Source organism: Microcaecilia unicolor, chromosome 5, assembly GCF_901765095.1.
Source record: "Microcaecilia unicolor chromosome 5, aMicUni1.1, whole genome shotgun sequence".
Classification (NCBI taxonomy): Eukaryota; Metazoa; Chordata; class Amphibia; order Gymnophiona; family Siphonopidae; genus Microcaecilia; species Microcaecilia unicolor.
The window spans coordinates 104,159,314-104,177,990 of record NC_044035.1 but is presented as its reverse complement, the minus strand read 5'-3'; positions in this window follow the sequence as shown (position 1 = coordinate 104,177,990).

Here is an 18,677-nt window from a genome sequence, read left to right as displayed (position 1 = left end):
AATACTGCTCTCTTGAGCAGGGACTGTCCCTCCCCGTGTTTAAACTTGTACAGCGCTGCGTAACCCTGGCAGCGCTATAGAAATGCTAAGTAGTAGTAGTAGTAGTAGAATACAAAAGCTGAGAAAACATAGCTTCCAATATTCACTTCATCGTAACAATAACAAAGAGTACACGTGTCACCAAACTTTTAACATTTTCTCCCCCCCCCGTTTCCCCCCACCCCCCTGAGCTAATTGTTTATTCATTTTATATTGTTTAGTTTTACCATTGGTATCACATGTAGTTCATATATTTCAGATGTTTTATTTGCTTTTATATATTTGTATTTTACTTTTTTGTTCCTTTAGTATTATTCATTTGACCCCTGATGTAGGTGGTGCAATATGCTGAAACACGGACTATGTTGGGTCCAACATCTCCAGTGGTGGATTCATACTTTATTTTGCCAACAACATGTAACTGTGTTCCCAGATGTATCAAGACAGACCCACATGCATAGGAAATCCTTCCTGCAAAAAAGGCCTAAGGTTTTGGAGGCAAGGGAAATTTTTCTTGAAAATTCCTCTGTAAATGTCTTGTAAATCATGGGAATAACAATGCCACATTTTCAGATTCAATCCTGTTACAAGATTTCTTGAAAGATAAAGATATATATCCCTGTGAGTTGGTGTAAAAGCTTATGTGGAATTTTTTCCCCACACACCTGTATTCCCTTTGTAAAATGGGAAACACTTATGTAGATTTTAGCCATGCCTTTGAAATCTCTGCACAGTTTGAAACAAAATTGTCTAATGAAAACCAATTATAAAGTACTCTTTGAGAAATACTATAGCTATTACTGCATAGCACCTAGTTCCCCTATAATAACTTATAATTTCAGCTTAATCCTGTCATTAAGGGCCTCTTTTACTAAGCCGTGCTAGCGATTCCCAGTGCGGCAAATGAGAGGAAGCCCATTCAGTTCCTATGGGCTTCCTCTTATTTGCCATGTGACTTAGTAAAAGAAGCCATGAAAGAACCAAAGCCTTAACAGAGCTTGGTATCCATTCACAGCTGGCAGAGATCATGGAGCTAGATATATGAGCTTTCATAGGGCTAGATATACTAAATAGGAAAAGCCTTTTGATACATCTGGCTTTTAAAGTAGATTTTAGCTGACATGATCTTAGAGTGCAGCTGGGTAAAAAGTGGTACTAACATTTTGAAATTTAAAGAAGCATTTATTAAATGAGAAGAGATTTCACCAAAACAGAAGTCCAAAGAAATACAACATCATAAACCAATGTTACAGAACATCTTTAAGAAAGTGAACAAAACGAAAAGTGGTACTAACATTTTAACAGATTGTTAAATCCCAGCGTTATTTCAGACACTTCAATATAAATGAACCTTATGAGTTAGTGCACTTTGAAGAACAAAAGAAAAAGTCATACAATGGGCAGAATGCAAATTCAACACTTAAACCCCCCCCCCCAACCCTAATGTAACAAACTAGGGGGCTCTTTCACAAAGCGGTTGTAGAGCTACTGTGCATGTAGTGCATGCCAAAGCAACACTACCACCTGGTTAGCCTGCCCACCCAGCAGTAATTTCAAAGTTTTCTACCACAGGGGGCATTCCCAGCGGTAATCGGCATTGCGGCAACAATGGCATATGCTGCATGAGTACCACGTGTGTAGGACATGAAGCCATACTGCTAGGTCAATGGGTGGTAAGGGCTCAGGTAGTAAATAGACACACACTACTTTTAATTTTAGCGCATGGCCATTCACTGCCCCTGTTTAAAAAAAGCCTTTTTTACCCAGCCGCGGTAAACAAATGGCCCAGCACGCACCAAAGACACACCCACACTACCGCAGGCCACTTTTACCATGACTTAGTAAAAGGACCCCTAGATTTAAGGACTTGGAACCAAGAATAGACTGCTGGTAACAGAGTAGCACAGATGACAGTAGATAAGACCAAAATGGCCGAATTGTACGATTATCCAGTAGAACTACATTGAAGCTAACTACAGTGCATGTTCACCTTGAAGGTGCAGAGACTGAATCCTTCTTGCAGCTATCCAGTGACGTTGTCTTGGTTTAGGACAGAGAAAAAAAAACAAATTTGTATTGCTGTATAATTTTTTTTTAATTATCTATGTATGGCAAGGTTCAGTCCTGCTTTGTTGTGATCGATGAGGTGAGAATGCATGGAAATCTAATTCCAAACTGTAAAAATGTTCTGCACTCTGGAGGCCACTTAGCTAGAGAATCATGATTAATAGATTTACTTGCCAACATTCATGCTCAAGCTTTTACGTCCAAGAGTGCCCTTGAGAGCTTTTAACAAATTGATCCGTTTGCTTAAATCTGTATTGGTCATTGTGCTGTGGTAATGTCAGGCCCCTGAAATATTTCTACAGAACAAGAGAAAAGATGAAAATTTGGGCTGCAAGATTTGGTAGAGGAAAGAATGCACAAAAAGAGCCAGTAACATGAACACAAATGCAGATGCTTGACTGCCTTTTTAAAGAGGCACATCCAGTTGGGGATACTGTTTTGTCCTTAAGCCATCTCATAAATGCCATGGCCATTTGCTAGCTGCTGCTCCTTATTAACTAAGGTACAATGTGGGGCATAAGAGATACAGAGTTACCTGATTTGAGTGCATGAGCATACCCCTTCCCAGATACTCCAGTATGAAGGGGGAAGAAATGAGACCAAGACTGGGAGACAGGGCCACCAAGAGTGGGGGGGGGGGGGGGGGCAAAATTCCCCGGGCCTCCAAGGGGAGCATGGTGCCGGGGTCTCTCTCTCTCCTGCGCCTGATGGGACCCGAGTGATCAGGACCAGGAGAGAGAAAACTCCAGCACCAGGTCCCCCTTGGAGGCTGGGGAGGACCCAGAGGAGCAGACACTGCAGGTCTTCCTCCAGCGCTGCTCTTATGCCCATTGCTTGCTGAGTGGCTGTTTTCCTCTCAGGTGCGCATGCTCGTTTTTTAACGCGAGCATGCCCCGAGAGGAAAAGCAGCCAGAGAGGCAATCAGCAGAGTGAAGAATCAGTGCTGGAGGAAGACGTCTTCTGCTGGCAGGGCCTTAGGATCCACGCCAGCCAAGGTATTTGAAATTTTGAATTGGGGGGGGGGGGGGGGGTGGCAGCGGATGACGATTGGGGGGGGGGGGGCCTTGCCCCAGTTCAGCAGCCCTGCTGGGGGGGAGGAGTTGCTTGTCAGATTTATTTATAAACAGCTGCTCCAACTCCTATGAATCATCCAAGGACATGTGGAATAGTAAAAACTACATAATCCAACAATATACACATGAAAGTTTCATTAAAAAAAAGTACCCAAATTTTACCAACACTTGACGGCAATATGGGCCCTGTGCTTCTCTTTTCCTTGGGCAGCACATCCCTACCTCAGACATGCAGAAATGTGACAAATTGAGACATCAGATTCCATAAAGATCTTGTACTTCTGGAGGAACTAATCATCACCTGGAACTGCTGAACTCTTAACAGACCAGACCACATAAGCAAAGGATAATCCATGATTCAGGAATGGATTCAAAGAGAGACGAAACCCATGAATACAGCTGTCTGGCCTGGGTGACATCCTACAGCAGCACAGATACCCAGTAGGCAAAAGAGTAAGATCTGAAAAGAGATTGGGCCCATAAAAATGTATAATGCACGGATTAGGGCTGCTAATAAATTAAAAGTTTTAATCGCACGATCAATCGCATAAAGTGCCCCCTCACATTTCCTCCTGTATAGTGCAACATATAGATAGCAGATGTAAATTCTCAAAACTGACATATTTCAATTATTAAACTACAAATACAATAATTTCACCTTTGTTGTTTGGTGATTTTATCTTTTGAATTATGTTGTTCACTATCTCTGGTTCTGCTTTCCTGTGCTCTGAACTGTTTTCTGGACCTACTGTTTATTCACTTTTTTTTTTTCCTCTTCCTTCACTTCCTGCCCTATATCAATCTTTCACATTCAACTTTCTTCCATTTTTCTTCTTCCTGCTCAAATCTATCTAGTTTCCATCTCCTCTTTTTTTTCTCTTCCCTTCCATGGTCACCATTTCCTCCCAGCTCTCTTCTCTCCCCTTCCCCTCCATGGGCACCATCTCATCCTCTCTCTTTTTTTTGTTGTTGTTGTTGTTGTTACATTTGTACCCCACGCTTTCCCACTCCTAGCAGGTTCAATGCAGCTTACATATTATATACAAGTACTTATTTGGACCTGGGGCAATGGAAGGTTAAGTGACTTGCTCAGTCACAAGGAGCTGCCTGTGCCTGCAGTGGGAATTGAACCAAATTCCCCAGGACCAAAGTCCACCACACTAACCACTAGGCCACCCCTCCATGGACATCATCTCTTCCTCTTTTCTCTCCCATTCCCTTATTTCCACAGGCACCACGTCCTCCCATCTTCCCTCCCTGGGCACCATCTGTTATCTCCCTTCTTTTTTTTCTCCATTCCATATACCAAGGATCTGTTCCTCTCAAGCACCCTCCATCTTCTTCTCTTCTCACACTAACAGTCCGCATTCTCTCACTCTCTTGCTGCTTCTACCTGCCACCTCCACCCTTGTGTTTAACGTTGAAGGCAGGAGACAGGCTGCATCTCTGTTGCCCAAAGTTTCTCTCTATAGTCTCCCACCCAGAAACAGGTAGTATGTTTAGTAGTGCTATAGAAATAAGTAGTAGGAAGCAGGACACTACAGAGAGACTGTAGGTGATGGAAACACAGTCTTCCTTCACTGTTAAACGGAGACAGAAGTAACATTAACAACAGAACACAGGCTGCCTTCAATGACCACCTCTTCTGGGCCCCAATGCTGCTGCCCAGAGCTTTTCCTGCCTTGTCCCAGTCAAGATGTGCTGCAGGCTCATACCTCCATGGTCACATTTGGTTCACAGGTGCATGCGGCTCTGCTTCCTTCACGCTGTAGGGAGCAGCAAAGCTGTGCAGCTCAGATGAGCAAGGCTGGATGGTTGTGGGTGGGTGAGAGCTGTCCTTTAACATGCATTACATTTTTAATGCACATTAAACATTTAATGCATTAATCAAGTTAAATGTACAGCCCTAGTATGGATTAATGTATTATCACATTGAAGATCTCATAAATTGTCATCTGCCTTGATTCCACAGTGAAATAAGGCAGAATATAAATCACAGAATAGAATCAGTGTAACATCTTTTCTAAGAATACAGCATTTGATGGGTGGGTGGTAAAAAGAAAATTTTAAAAAGAAGGAAATGCAAAGCTATTGAGAAATAATTGTCACATTATATGCATTTATAAAAACAGAGAAACAGCTCTGGTGAAGTGCAGGCAAATGTCAGTTCTGGGAACCAGGCACACTGTGGATGGGAGTAACATCATCAGACAAGGACTTTGGTTATTTAAAATTATGGGGAAGTAGAAGATCAAGGGAACATAAGTGTCTTAGCTGAAAGGCCTCTGGATCAAAACGGTAAATGGAACTGTTTCTGTTAGACCTAGTTTTCTCCTGGTGAAGCTTATTTTCTTTGGTGAACAAACGACAACCTGATGCACTATTACAGAAGTCTGCCTTCCTTAAAACTAACAGTTTAGTTCCTGTTAGAATTCAGCTCAGGTTCATTTTCATATACAGCAGAAGTGACTTTGAAAGATGCTTGGCTGTGTAGGGTAATTTGTTTCAGTTGTGTAAACTTTCTGAAGAAACCTCAGCTAAGATTTCTGAACATTGTTTATTTAGATGTGATAGACCACCTTATTTGAAATACAAGTCAAAAAGATCGCTGATGATGTGGCGCATCTACCTAAAACTGAACCTCAGTGGGCTGCAGTTTCCCCACCTAGATAGTGTGGCTGTGTCCAATTCTTATTTCTAAGGCAGTGGTTCCCAAACCTGGTCGTGGAGGCACCCCGGCCAGTCACGTTTTCAGGATATCCACAATGAATATTCATGAGAGATTTGCATGAATTCATTGTGGATAGCCTGACAACGTGACTGGCTGGGGTGCATCCAGGACCAGGTTTGGGAACATTGTGTATTGGGGAGGGGGGAAAAAGTAGAATAAATTTTTTTTAAACAAAAACCAATATATTCTTTAATATAAAATTTTAAAAAAGGAAGTGGAAATAGTACAATCTCCCTCAAAATGCACCCTTAGAGATCAGCTAATCCCCTACTATTCTTTGAAAGACTCTGTCTAGTACAAAGCTATTAATATTTACATATCAGCTAGTAATCCCAGTGAAAGATACGAGACCTAGCTGAAAAAGTTTTGAACTGGGTCCTGTATATGTTCCACAGCTCAGCATGGATGAAAATCGCACATTTTCAGTCCGTTACTGACCCTGTAGTAGGGTGAGTTGGAAAACACTAGCTGCCAACAGTATGTTCTTTTGTCATATTTAGCCACAGAACTCATTCCAAATTAAGGGACCCTTTTACTAAGCTGAGGTAAGCAATACTGTAGGTGCAACATAACAGTTTTTGCATGTGCGCATGCTACCCACGCACTAAAAAAAAAGTTTTCATTTTTCAGCACAGCTACATTGCCTCACACTCACTGATTAGCACATAGGGCTCTTTAGCTTGGAGAAAAAACAGCCAGGGGGAGATATAGACCTATGTGGTAAAAGCAGTTAAGTTAGCAGGGTTTAAAAAAGGTTTGGATAATTTCCTAAAAGTTCATAAGCCATTATTAAGAGTGACTTGGGACAATCCACTGCTTATATCTAGGACAAGAATCACGGTCAAAATCTGCACGACTCTTCATAAAATCATTTATGGCGAGGCACCTGGATACGATAGACCTTATTGACCTGTCAATAAGAAATACCACTAAATCTACACGATCATACCTAAACCTCCACTACCCAAGCAACAAAGGACTCAAATATAAATCCACCTATGCATCCAGCTTTTCCTACTTAAGCGCACAAGTACGGAACGCACTGCCAAAAATAGTAAAAACTATGCCAGACCACCTTAATTTCAGGAAATCAATAAAAACGGTCCTGTTCAAAAGAACATACCCCACCAACCCAACATAAAAATAAATGGACACCTGCGACACAATGCAACCAAAGAACGTAAAGAACATTACCTGACTCTTCCCCCCTCCTTTCTATGTTCCCCCAACTACACCTACCTTACATGTACCTTATCTACCACATCACCTCCTTGTATTCATTCGTACCATGTATTTGTTCAGACTGGAATCGGCTAACGCCGTTAACGGCAATATGTAAGCCACATTGAGCCTGTAAAAAGGTGGGAAAATGTGGGATACAAATGCAACAAATAAAAGAAATAAAACCTGTTTTACTGTTTTGGGATCTTGCCAGGTACTTAAGACCTGGATTGGCAACTATTGAAAACAGGATAGTGGGCTAGATGGACCTTCGATCTGTCCCAGTGTGGCAACACTTATGGTCCTATGTTCTTACCTAGGGAACAGCTGTTGGTAAGTACTGCTCACATACTAATTCTCCCATTAGCACGTGGCCAGCATTGGCAAAATAGAAAATAAAATCAGCCGTTTCCCAGCAGTGTTAAAAGCGGCCTTAGCATGCAGTAAAGACCCATGCTGGGGATACCAAAGGCCATTTTTTAGCACTGCTTAGTACAAGGGCCCTAAAAATGCATTGTGATCACATTTTGCACTTCAACCAAACCAATCACAGATGAATACACCCTCTTGGACTAAAATTCTATAAATGGTACTTAGTGCTATTCTATACAATGGCGCTTAGCACCAGGAACCACAGCTACATTTAGGTGTGACCATTTACACCAACAAAACGTAAATCCCTGCGATTCCCCAAATTCTGTAACAATGTGCATAAATTGAAGGACCGCCCCAGATCTGCCCCCGACCCTCCCATGGCTGTGCACCCTTTTTGGACCCACACAGATACAATGCCTATATTTAAGCCAATTAGCACCCACAATTGCTTTTTAAAATTCCAGTTATCAGCACTAATTGGCACGTTATTCAATTAAATTGCACACCCAAATTTGACACGCAATTTTTAGCAACATTTATAGAATTCAGGTGATTTGTTTTCAGCCAAAAAAAGGGACTTCTGCTTAAAAATACATAAGAGAATCCCAATTACTACGCTGTCTCAGTCTCTACAGCCTCCTCACGTGACAGTCTTAAAATGTTAAAATATTATCTAGACGCTTATATTTTTTATTTTCATAAAATTAGTAACCAGACAGGGGAGAAGAGACAGCAACTACACAAATTTGTCTCTAACTTCAGTAGTATGCAGGGCCACCGAGCAACATGGCCCGGGGCAGAACCAGACCGATGCAAGCTGCCCCCCCCCCACCTTTCTGTCTTTGTCTCCAAGGAGGGGCCCAGGCTTGGCAAGCTGCTTCCTGTGTACCTGCTTGCATGGTCTGTCCTCTCCTGCTCCTGTCCGTGCCAGGAATCAGGAGCTGGATGATTGCATTAATGCGATATCTTGCTAATGCAATCATCCAGGTCCTGGGCGGCATGCGGAAGCAGAGAGCACAGACCTGGAAGCAGGCAGCAAGAAGCAGCTTGCTGAGGCCAGCCCAGGGAATTCCCCCCCCTTCCTAATTACCCCTCTCGGCAGCCCTGATAGTAGGTAATACTATAGAAAATACTAAAGAGACAGCGCTGCAGGTGAAAGGAAAGAGTACAGGACACCAGGATAACATGGCTTCCAAGGGAAGATTCTGCTGCACAAACCTGATTGTGTTGTGGATCAGGGATGTGTTGTAGAACTTTTATCTGTATTTCAATACACCATTTAGTTTATTCATTTGATACACTGCCTTTCACACAATAGTATGGCATAGCAGCTTACAACCCAAGCATTGGAAATCAGTTTAAATAGATAATAACTGACAATCATCAAAGAAGGGGTATTTTATGACAAAAAAACAACATCCATGGTTTTGAATAAAAGACTGGTAAATAAGCTGGACAGCATGGGAATAAGCTAGGAAGAGGCAGTTGATAGGACACAGAGTAGTGGTAAGTGGGAAAAATGAAAGTAGTGCAACTCATAGGACAGCCCAGTGCTCATTACTAGCACCAGTTCTCTTCAATATCTGTATTAGCAATGCTAAAGAACCAAGAAATAGAAACTGCTGTTACTTGCTCACACAATCAGTTAAGACTAGACATGGTGGAAGTGGTGGGGGGAAGTTAGGGCTGCATTTTGATTCAAGTTTTAACTGTGCAATTAAAAGCATGTTATTTACTTATTTTCCCCCCACAGCATCTCCTTGTGACTCTGGGCAAGCCACTTACCCTCCACTGCCTAGAGTCACAAGGAGCTGTGTGTGTGTGTTTAGGGGAGACCCATATCTTTAGAGCTGCAATTAATCTTTTGATTAAAAGAATAAACTCTCTACAAATTTATTTACGTTAGTCTAAGTTTTTTTTTATCTAACTGGTGCGGCAACCTTATCTTCTGCTTATATTATGTTAATCAAATTGTACATTGTTATAACCCTTCTATTAATCTGTCATTCCTTGTTACTCAATCCAATGTATTATGACCCATGTAATTTTTCATTCTACATTCATTCATTTATACTGTAAGCCACATTGAACTCAAGACTTTTTGGGATATAAATGCCATAAATCAATAAGAAAAGTTAAGAAATCTGTTACATGAGCCAGTCACTCCAATTGAGGTGCAAGAGGCTATTAAAGGTTTGCCATCTGGCAAATCTCCAGGGTTGGATGGACTCCCTAACGAATTTTATAAAAAGTTTGCCCCTGATTTGGCGCCATTACTTGCTGACCTCTTCAACCAAGTGGGAGGTGGGGAGAATTTACCCCCATCTATGATGGAGGCCTGGATCGCGGTGCTGCCTAAACCAGAGAAAGACCTAGCCGAGTGTGGCTCTTATAGGCCCATCTCGGTGTTGAATGCAGATGTCAAAATACTGGCAAAGGTGCTGGCGAATAGACTTGCGCCCGTGCTGCCGACGCTCATTCACCCAGACCAGGTGGGATTCGTGGCTCATCGTAAAGCTATGGATAATATTCGGCGTACATTAGACCTAATGTTTTTGGCAAAAAGAAGTCGGAAGCCCTTGTGCCTTCTTAGCTTGGACGCTGAGAAGGCTTTCGACAGAGTCCATTGGCCATTCATGTATAAAGTGTTGGAGGTAATGGGGTTTGGGCATCAGTTTAGGAGGTGGATCCAGGCATTTTACGATGCTCCTAAGGCATGTATACGAGTCAATGGGAGTAACTCAGAGTTGTTTATGTTACATAGGGGGACTAGGCAGGGATGCCCCTTGTCACCGCTCTTGTTTGCCCTAGTCATGGAGCCATTTGCTTCAAAGATGAGGCTGGAACCGGGCATCTCAGGGGTTCGAATAGCTGATACCTTGCACAAGTTGGCCCTTTTTGCAGACGACATCCTGCTTTACGTTTCTCGTCCGTTGACTACTTTCCCTATTCTTATGCGTATTATAGAAGAATATGCTGCTGTGTCGGGGTTTAAAGTCAACATGACAAAGTCTGAGGCCCTTAATGTTACACTCTTGGCGGAGGAAGTGGATTCCCTGAAAGCAACGTTTTCCTTTAGATGGGCTACTAAGAGGATTAAATATTTAGGGGTAAATATAACCTCGGACCTCTCTGAGTTATTTGTGGCTAACTACAAGGGGTTGGGTAATACCATAAAGGCAGACCTGGAAAGATGGGGGGCACAAGAGTTTTCCTGGTTTGGTAGGATAGCCGTAGTTAAAATGAATGTGCTGCCCAGGCTGTTATATTTATTTCAAGCGCTGCCTGTGTTAATGCCCAGACGATTTCTTGCCTCTTTACAAGACTCTATAGTGCGATTCGTCTGGGCAGGCAAGCGACCACGCTTGGCGCGTCAGCTTCTTTACCAAAGTAGGAAAAAGGGAGGGCTGGGGGTTCCAAATCTCAATTGGTACTACAGGGCTGCTCAGGGGAAGGCCGCTATCGAATGGTTTCATGAATATCCTGACAGACAATGGATATCTTTGGAGCAGCACTCACTGGGGTCCAGGCCGCTGGGGGCGCTCATATGGTTGCCTGGGGCCTTTCGGGCTCTGGGACAGGAAGTGTGTCCGTCCATATGTGTCACTTTCCATTATTGGGACAGTCTATTTCCTGGGGGACATTGTGTCTTGACCCAGATGGCACCCATAGCATTTAATCCTCTGTTTCTGCCTGGGAGTATCATGGGGCCTTTTACTAGGTGGTACAGTGAGGGATTGAGAACTTGGGGTCAATTAATTGAAAATGATTCCATGCTATCGTTCACGACCTTGCAGCAGAGATACTCTGTTGTGGAGGGGGATAGCTTTGCATATCGTCAGGTCCACCATTTCCTCAACACAAAGGCTGTTAGGCAAGTACTACAGAGAGAGCGGTTGAATTTGGAGGAGATATGTAGTAAAGGTGTAGTTTCACGGGGTCTGATTGGATACCTGTATCGAAATATTATAGCACAGGCTCCTGGTTATACCCTGCATAGGATGAAATGGGAAAAGGAGCTGGGAGTGACCCTGGGGGGGACCGAGTGGGAGAGAATAGAGCGAGCGGCGGCAGGAGTGTCTACGCACGTGCCACTCAAAGAAAACGCAGTGAAGGTACTGTTTAGGTGGTACCTCACACCGGACCGTATCCAACGAATATTCCCTAGCACCTCGGGGTTGTGTTGGAGAGGATGCGGTCAGAGGGGAACTATGGGACACGTGTGGTGGAGCTGTGTAAAAATTCGTGCATTTTGGAAATCAGTTCATGGAAGGCTGCAGAAGTGGGTGGGTTGTGAGATCCCTTGGTCTGTTGGGTTATTTTTGTTCACTGCTAAGCCGCCAGGATTAAAACCGCCTCAACAAATAATGGTACAGCAGGCAGTGGGGGCTGCGAGGGTGGTTATAGCAGCCCACTGGAAGCAGGCAGGGGTTCCTTCACTAACTAAGTGGATTGCTAAGCTGAGATATATCTGTGAGATGGAGAGGTTGCTGGCTGAACGGAAACAACAGATGAATAGATGGCAATCCATTTGGGACAACTTTTCTAAAGAGTTTGTATCTAGTGTCAGGACTAGGCACTGAAAGAATAAATAGTATGGTTATTGGGGGGGGGGGGGGTATCTGGAAGGAAGGGGGTGGGGGTTTATGGGTTTTAGTACTGAAAAGAAAATGTTAATAAAAGTTTGAAGTATACAGAGCTTCTTATATGACATTGTTACTTTGTTTGCTGGTTTGTCTGTTACATTGACTAAAATGACCTGGTCAGGTGGTGAGATTGTATAACCTATTTGTATTATGTAAAGATGGTTTTTGGTTGTGTTTGATTACCAATGTTCAATAAAGACTTCTATAAATTAAAAAAAAGAAAAGTTAAGAAATACAAAAATACATATTGAAAACATTATAAATTAAATCTAAAGCAGCACACAAATCTCCTATATGGAAGCTGATGTCAAGTGGGCTACTGACACAGCCATGGCTCTGACATTGTCAGCCGTGACATGACCCTCAAGAGAGTCACCCCAGCCTGGGCATAAGCAAAGGGGATGCAGTCTGTTATCCAATTTGAAAGTGTATAGTTGCCTATAGCCACCCCCAACCTGTTGGGGTCAAAAGACAAAAAGCTGGTAGGACTCTATGGATTTGAGTCTGATCCAGATAGAAGGCTAAAGTTCACTTGCAGTCTAAAAGTATGAGATTTTGGGGAAAATGTTGGCAGAACAATTGACTGGTTAAGATGGAACTCCAACACTACATTAGGAAGAAGGAACTTGGAGCACATGCGGAGGACTACTCTGTTGTGATGAAATTTTGTATAGGGCAGATAAGCTACCAGGTCCTAGAGCTTACAGCTGAAATGATCACCAAAAGAAACACAACTTTCGAGGTCAAATACTTCAGATGACGAGAATTCATGACAGCTCAAAAGGCGCTTTCATCAGCTGGGTGAGGACTACGTTAAGGTCCCACGACACAGTGGGAGGTATGGTGGGGAGGGGGGGGGGGGGGCTTTGTCAGCAACAAACCTCTTATGAAGCGAACAACTAAAGGCTGTACAGAGATGACTCGCCTCCAACACGGTGATAAGCGCCAATTGCACTGAGATGAACGCTTACAGAGTTGGTTTTCAAAACTCAGACTCCCTCAGACAATCCCAGGTGTTTAAGTTCTACACTTTCAACATCCAAGCTGTGAGGGCCAGGAATTGGAAGCTGGGATGGAGGAAGGGAACCTTCATTCTGCGTGATGAAGTTTGGAAAACAGTCTAATCTCCATGGATCTTCAAAGGACAGAAGAGGGAACCTGATCTATCGTGGCCAGTAAGGTGTGATCAGAATCATGGTGTCCTGATCGTGCCTGAGTTTCAACTAAGCCTTCTCTATGAGAGGTATGGGAGGATATGCATACAGAAGGCACTAGCACTTGATACTAGTCTGCTGTGTGATCCAAGCCTGGAGCAGAACTAAGGGACTTTGTTGTTCAGATAAGTGGCGAAAAGATCCACCGAGGGGGTGATCCAGTCTCGGAAGATCTTCCGGGCTACACCCATGTTTAGAAATGATTCGTGTAATTACAATATCCTACTCAATCTGTCTGCCAGGCAGTAGGCAAATGACATGGAGATCCATCCCGTGAAGTACAGCCCACTGCCACAAGCCCACCGCTTCCTGACACAAGGGGTAGGATCTAGAACCCCCCCCCCCCCCCCCCACTTGTTGATATACAGCATCGGAACCTGGTTGTCTGTCTGAATGACAACAATTTGGTTCTGGAGTCAATTTCTGAAAGCCTTTAGAATGTTCCAAATAGCCCTGAGCTCAAGAAAATTGATGCAGAACTGAACCTCCTGAGCAGACCACCGACTCCGAAGTGTGTAGCCCATCTACATAAGCTCCCCAACCCAGTTTGGATACTTCCGTTGTCAACATCTTCTGAAGCGGTGGAATCTGGAATAGAAGTCTGAGTTAAATTGGACTGAACTGTCCACCAGAGAAGGGAATGTCCAGTTCTGATGGTATGCATAGACATCCTTTGATTTCCTATCACCCGAGACCACTGGGAATCTAAGGTCCACTGGGCTGCTCTCAAGTGGAGCTGTGCAATGGGAGTGACATGCATGGTGGAGAGGCTATGTGGCCCATCAATCTCAACATTTGACGAGCTGAAATCTGCTGGCTGCTGCAGACCTGCAAGGCAAGCATTACTAAGGTATCCGATCTTGCTTGAGGAAGGATGTATCTAGCAGGGCTTCTATGTACTCTAACTGATGAACTGGTTGTAGGTGGGATTTGGGGTAATTAATGACAAACCCCAGTAGCTCCCAATACCTTAATAGTCATCCTCATTGACTCGTTGGCTCCTTCCTGAGATGTGCTCTTGACCAGCCAATCATCTAGGTAGGCAAACACATATACTCCCAGTCTGTGTAGATAGGCTGTGACTATCGCTAGACACTTGGTGAAAACTCTGGGTACAGACACCAAGTCGAAAGGCAGAATGTGATACTGGTAATGCCATTTCCCCACTCAAAATCTGAATCACTTCCTGTGACTTGGAAGTATCGAAATCTGGGTATAGGTATCCTTCAAGTCCAGAGAGCATAGCCAGTGGTTTTCCTGAATTAGAGGAAGAAGGGTGCCCAGAAAAAGCATCCTGAACTTTTCTTTGACTAGGAATTTGTTCAGGGCCCTTAGGTCTAGGATGGGCCGGTATCCCCTGTTTCTCTGGTCACAAGATGCACCTGGAATAGAATCCCTTCCCTTCTTCCCCTGGTGGTACAGGTTCGACCGATTGGGTCTGTAGAAGGGCAGAGATTTCTTCTGCAAGTACCTGCTTGTGCTGATGAAAAACACTCTCAGGAAGCAATCTGGAGGTCTCCAACACCAATTCAGTGCATGCCCGAGATAAACTATTTGAAGAACCCACTGGGCAGAGGTTACAAGGGGCCATATAAGCCTTCCTCCACACCAGGATGTCCGGGACGGATAATTTTTGTGCGGCTACGTTCTGTTGGAGCCAGTCAAAAGACTGTGCCCTGCTTTGAATAGGGAGCCGGCTAGGACTGAGAATGGGGTTGGCGAGGCCTGAGACACTGGGACTGAGCAGAACAAGCTGGAGGTGGGAACCTACGCCTTTTAGAGTAGTAGAAACGCTGCCTAGACCTGGTCAAATCTTCTTGCTGAAGATGATGCAGATGGAGTATGCCGTGGATAGTATCCTTATGTTTCTTTGACGTCTACAACCTCCTCCACTTTCTTTACAAACAAATTGTCCCCTTGGCAAGAAACGTCCGACAATTTCTCTTGAACCGCTGGTTTGAGGTTAGAGACACCAAGCCATGAGTCTGCGCATTCCCACATCCATTCCAGAGAGCCAGGACATCACATCAGAAGTATCATAGATGCCCCTGTCCAAATAATATCTATATGCCATCTGCTTGTTGTCCAGTTGGCAAAGCTCTGTGGCCTGCTCTGAAAAGAGTCCACCAGAGTCAGTGTACCATTCACCAGAGACTCCAAGTAAAGGCTCACGTAAAGCTGGTAGGACTGGATCTAGGCAACAAGCATAGAGGCCTGAAAAAAAGTCTTCCTCCCAAATGAGTCCAAGGTTCTGACCTCACACCCCGGGGGCACAGAGGCATGACACGGAGAACTTTTGGCCCGTTTGAGAGCAAAATTGACCACCATGGAATTGTGTAGCAACTGTGTCTTCTTGATACTGCTTATTCACCTTCTTAGCTGAGACCTGCACTGTGATGGGAGATTCTCAGTTCAACAGTGTGTCCTTAAAGGTAGGGTGCAATGGTACAGTAATCCCTTTCTTAGACTTATAGCCCAGGACAGACAACATCTCTGCTCTGGGCTCCTCCTTCATCGCCAACTTAAATGGGTCACACGCAGCCATTTCCATCACAAAACTGGCAAAAGTGTCGCAGATGGAGATTTGTCTCTCTTGAGGAGAAGGAACAGATGGAATTCCATATAATTCCTCCTCCAAGAAGTAATGATGATCCTCATCCGACTCCTACGAGCGGTCCCACTCTGACTCTTCACCATACTCAGGTGTAGGTGAAAAAGTCTGTACCAACCTCTGCCTGGTGAAACGATGTCCATGCTTCTGAGGAACTTCGAGGTGCAGTCCTATCCTCAGACTCTGGGGAAATGTCCTCCCGATGCAGAAGGTGGTACTGCCTGCACCAACATCGACACCCTATGAGACACCAGCATCAAAGAGCTGGGCACTGGAACTGATAAGAGTCTCGGAGAGGGCCCGAGGCAGTTCAGCTGGTGGTGCAAGCGCCCTCGACACCAAAGCGTGAGCTCCATGCAACTGCGCCAGCTTCTCTCGGAGCATGTTGTGGAACCGCTTATCAAAGGAGGGCATCTGCAAAGGCATGGGAGCTGGGGCAGAGGCAGTCTGAGAAAATGTCGGTGAACTGGTGGCACGGACCCAGCCACTTTGTGACTTGCGCACCAGCACCTCTTACAAAGGGAGGGAGCCCTCCTCCTGGTGCTTCTTGGGTATCGGGTTCTGATTAGAGAGTGACGCAGGGACAAAAATTCATCCCCATTCTCTCCCCACAACCAATTTATTTTCCTGTCTCCATCCCATAGCCGCTGTTAAGTGAACTTTGTAACTCCATCCCCTCACTATCCCTGCATTCTCTATCCCCTCATCTCCCTGCTCAAAGCAAGATTTTATGCAAATTTATGGGCCTAACAGGCACTGTAAATAAACAATTTAGGCCCATAGTTTGAGAGACAAATAACATTTAAATACTGATAATGAAGCAACAGCAAATCATCAACTGACTCCGTGTTTAACCGAGTCCACAAATCCCCAATTGTACGACCAGTTTCACAGATAAAAAAAAAAAATGGCTGGCTTGGCTTAGCCGACTTACTTGCTGACTGGCTGGTTGTGCTGCTTTGGTAGCCTTGCCTTTTCAGGGCAGGAAAGAAGCTCACTTTCCTGCCTACTGCTGCTGCTCTGCCCGATACGGCCACCTCTTTAAAATAGCTGCCGAGATTTCAAGCGGAGGTCTCGTGAGGTCACAGCTTTAAGACTCGGTGGCCATTTTGAGGAGGCAGCAGGGCAGGAAAGAAGCCTACTCTTTCTTGCCCTGAAGAGGCCAGGCCAGCAAGCCAACCAGCCATCCAGGATACAATAAGGTAGGCTCGGGGTGGGGTGGCCTAACCTGAACTTTATCCCCATTACTGTGGGGAAAAGTAATGGCAGTCCCTGCTCCCATGGCACTACCACATAACGTCTTATCTTTACCACAGTAGTAATGCATAATTTTTTTTAAAATTCCCCATTACCATGTCACTCTCTAGTTCTGATGTCCCGAAGCTCCTGGCACCGTGCATTGAGGAAGGTTGATACTTATGCTTCTTGGGTTTCCCCCAATGCCAATGAGAATGCCGAATCCATACAGGTCCTCTGTGTTGGGTACCATACTGACAGGTCCTGGGGCCTGCTACCAGTGCCTGGTGTCGAGGCAGGTGGAGACTCACTCAATGCCAATGTACTCCCAGTGGACGCCAAAGTCTGAGCAGCCATGGAAGTCGATGGCGCTGGTGCCAAAATTGATGGCCTGGCCTTTGAGGAGTCAAAAAGATGCTCCATTTGAGCCAGTTGCACCCACTGAGTTCTAACCTGCATTTTTAACAGAGATCACAATCGGAGGGGTCATATCCTGGCCCAAGGCACCCAATGCATGATTTGTGCCATGTACCCGCACAATTGGTGCATCTATACTTGGCACACCTCTTGACGTCACTGGTGGGGGGGGGGGGGGGGGGGGGGGGGGGGGGGTTCTGTGACATTGAAAAAGTCCCTCAGCTAAATTAAACTCCTCAATCTTAACAGGTAAAAAAGGGGCAGTGTTCAAATTGAGGATGGGGCTGTGGCTTAAGTGCACAGCCACACTGAAAAATAAACACAATTTGAAGAGATAAAAAAATCTAACACAATGAGAGGGGATAAGGGAAAAATATTAGTACAAAAAATATACTTGAAAAATAAACCAAAAACCCGCATGGGAAGGCACAAAGAAGCCTTAGACAAGAAATACAACATAAGGGATATGACACAACACATGTCCCCTCAGCAAAAACAGACTGAAGGGCCCACGCTCACATGTAAGGCAGGAAGGCACCAGCGTATGTGCTGTGGGACACTGCTAGAATTTTCTACTTACTTGTTAGTCAGTGTCTGCACAGGGCTCTGTCAGATGACATCACCCAGATGTGAGAATATGAAAGCTTGCCTGTCTTCAGAGAAACACTTGATCTCTGATTTTGCATTGTTTCTTTTATTATGTTAAAACTCAATGCCCATTATTTGTATTCGGCAGAATAGTAAAATATGCTATTCAGTACAGATCTACTAGTGACACCCCACCTTGAGTAATGTGTTCAGTTCTGGGGACTGTACCTTTCTCAGGACATTCAAAGAATGGAAGTGGACTAGAAAAAGCCTTATAAAATGATAAAGGGCTTGTGACACAAACACTATAAGGAAAAGCTTAAGACACAAATGGTGTTTACAAAGAGGAAAGAAGGAAGGAAGAAAAAAATAGGACTATAATAGAAACAGTAAAATATTAAACAGGCTTCAGAGGAAGGAAAAACTACTCTCCCCCCATAGAAAAAGAAGGAAATTCTA